Here is a 3,216-nt window from a genome sequence, read left to right as displayed (position 1 = left end):
TGTGGACAATCCCTTAGTGCAATTAGATGCAGGCAGTTCGATGAAGGATTCCCATAAATCTCCCGGAGAGAACTCAGTGCTCTTTGATTCTCTAGAAAATGGCACTGGGCTCCTCTAAAACAACATGATACAAACAGCAATCAGCCCAAACTACCTCAACAACAACAAAAAAAACAGGAGGGAAAAAAATGCAATGTCAGAAGAATTCCTGAACCTAATGATGTGCATCATACAGGATATGAGGGAAGCAATACAGAAAAACAATGAAATGATGGAAGAGATAAAGACCATACACCAAAGGGAAATACAAGAACTTAGGGATGAGATAACAAAAACCAGTAGCAGACTCACAGACTTGATTAACTGACTGGAAGAAGCAGAGAACCATACTAGTGACCTAGAGGACAGCAAAACAGATTTTAACAAATATAAACAAAAGTCTAATAAAATCATCAGAGAAGCTTAAGAAAATCTAAGAGCTATGTCTGATGATTTGAAAAGGAACAACATAAGAATAACTGGATTACCGTAGGAAGACACAACAAAGAAGTCACCTGCAACAATAGTGAGAGAATTCTTGGAGGAAAACTTCCCCAGCTTAATGAATGAAAACCAGACAACTATTCAGGAGGCTGAAAAACATCAGCAAGACTGAATCCCAAGAAGAGGTCACCAAGGCACATAATAGTTAAGGTATCTAACTTTGAGGAAAAGGAGAAAATCATGAGAGAATCTAGGGAAAAACAAGTAAGCACATATTAAGTCTCACAAATAAGAATATGCTCAGACTTATCAGTGGACACTATGAAGAAGAGGAGAATAATGGATTAACATACTCTAAAAATTTAAGGAAAATAATGTAAACCCAAGAATCCTCCATCCAGCCAAATCATCGATCAAGATAGATGGAGAAATAAGAGTCTTCCTGGAAAAGAAAAAAGCTCAATGAACACATTAAAGGAAACCCAGCCCTACAAAAGAGCCTTGGTGGCCCAGTATGGGCACAAGAACAGCACTCAAAGAGCACAAATAAGAGACTTCCCCATAAAACAACCCCACCCAGAGGGCAACAAAGAAAAAGCATTGGCTTAAGGGTGGAAAGAAGTCAAGAATGAAACACACACACACACACACACACACATTGATAAGAAAGGGAGGTAGGAAAACACCCAACACAAAGGCTATAAAGTCACATCACAGAGTCCATTGATTGATCTTAATAACCCTGAATATCAATGGGGTGAACTCAGGCATTAAAAACCTGAGGCTAGACTTGGAGGCTAGCTTAGAAATCACAACCCATCAATCTGCTGCCTACAGGAGACATATCTCAAGATTATAGACAAAAATAGGCTCAGAATCAAAGGCTGGAGGAAAACATACCAAGCAAACAGCAATTTAAAAAAAGCAGGGGTTGCAATCTTAATCTTGGATAAAATTGATGTCAAAGTGCAAACCATAAAAAGAGATAAGGAGGGACACTACATAATCCTCAAGGGAATAGCAGACAAAGAGCCACTAAGCGTTTTAAACATATATACCTTGAATGAGAAACCCTCTGAGTGGTCAATCAAATGCTCCAAAAGATGAAAAATGAAATCACAACCACAACAATTATAATAAGTGACTTCAATACGCCACACTCTGAGAAAGATCATGGAGAAACTCATCAAGGAGACTGCAGATCTAAACACTACAATTAGACTATTTGACCTGATATTTACAGAGCTCTCCACCCAAATATTAAAAAAAAAAAAAATCACATTCATTTCAAGTCCACATGGCATATATTCAAAGACAGACTGCATGCTAGGGCATAAGTCAAATCTATGTAAATTTAAGCACATTGTTATCATATACACCTCTCTCTCTGCCCACTGTACCATAAGGCTGGGAATCAACATAAAGAAGATGAATAAGACAAAGGCAAACAATTAGAAAATGAATAACTCTCCATGTAAAAAATGAGTGTGTACTAGTTAAAATCAGATAGGAAATTAGGACATTTCTAGAAACAAAAGAGAATGAGAACACATACCAAAACTTATGGGACATAGCAAAGGCAGTTATCAGAGGAAGTTTGATAGCAATACATGCACACATGAAAAATGAAGACTCATGATTGATATGCAGGCACAAAATCTATAGCAGCTAGAGCAGAGTAAACAGGACAATCTCACTAATAGCAAAAGAAAAGAAAAAATAATAACACTCAGGACTGAAATTCAGGAGTGGGAAAATAAGAAAACTATGCAAAAAATTTAAAGCTAAAACTTGGCTCTTTGAAAAGATAAACAAAATTGACAGACCACTGGCAAACCTAATCAAAGAAGGAAGAAATTTCAATAGCAAAGATGAGGATGAAGGAGGTGGCATTACAACAGACCTTAATGAAATCAAAAGCTTAATTACACGGTACTATGAAGGACTGTGCTCCAATGAATTCAATAATTTGGAAGACATTGACAAATTCTTAGAAAAAAATCCCTCTCAATGGACATCAAGAATATTAACAGTCTCATAGCAATAGACGAAATAGACAAGGATATCAAGGGATTAACAACAAAAAATCCTCTGGACCAGATGGCTTCACAAGAGAATTCAAATGCTGTCAGGGAAGAATTGACACCAATGCTACACAAACTCTTCCAGAACATAGAAAAAGGCGGCACACTCCTGACCTCTTTCTATGAAGCTAGTATAACTCTGATACCAAAACCAGTCAGGGATCACACAAGAATCGAGAACTATAGACCAATACCTATAATGAATATCGATGCAAAAATCCTTAACAAAATAATGGCCGATAGAATACAAAAGTATATAAAACAAATAATTTACCATGACCACGTGGGATTCATACTAGGGATGCAAGGATGGTTCAACATACGAGAGACCATTAGTATGATTCACTAAATTGACATGAAAAACTTTAAGAAATTAGGACAGGTTGTTCTTAAAGTTTTTCATGTCAATTTAGTGAATCATACTAATGTCAATTAGTGAATCATGTTATGTCAATTTAGTGAAGTATACTAATATTGATAGATGTGCAAAAAGCATTCTACAATATACAACACCAATTCCGGTTTCTACACTCAAGAAGATGGAAATGGAATGAAAATTCCTCAATATAATACAAGCTATATATGAAAAACCAACAGCCAATGTGGTAGTCAATGGAGAAAAGATGAAAACAACCCCTCTGAGAAAAGA

Source organism: Echinops telfairi, unplaced genomic scaffold (genome assembly GCF_000313985.2).
Source record: "Echinops telfairi isolate 266 unplaced genomic scaffold, ASM31398v2 ScPeMD7_7469;HRSCAF=8507_1, whole genome shotgun sequence".
Classification (NCBI taxonomy): Eukaryota; Metazoa; Chordata; class Mammalia; order Afrosoricida; family Tenrecidae; genus Echinops; species Echinops telfairi.
The sequence above is the reverse complement of the archived record's forward strand: the minus strand, read 5'-3'. Positions refer to the sequence as shown.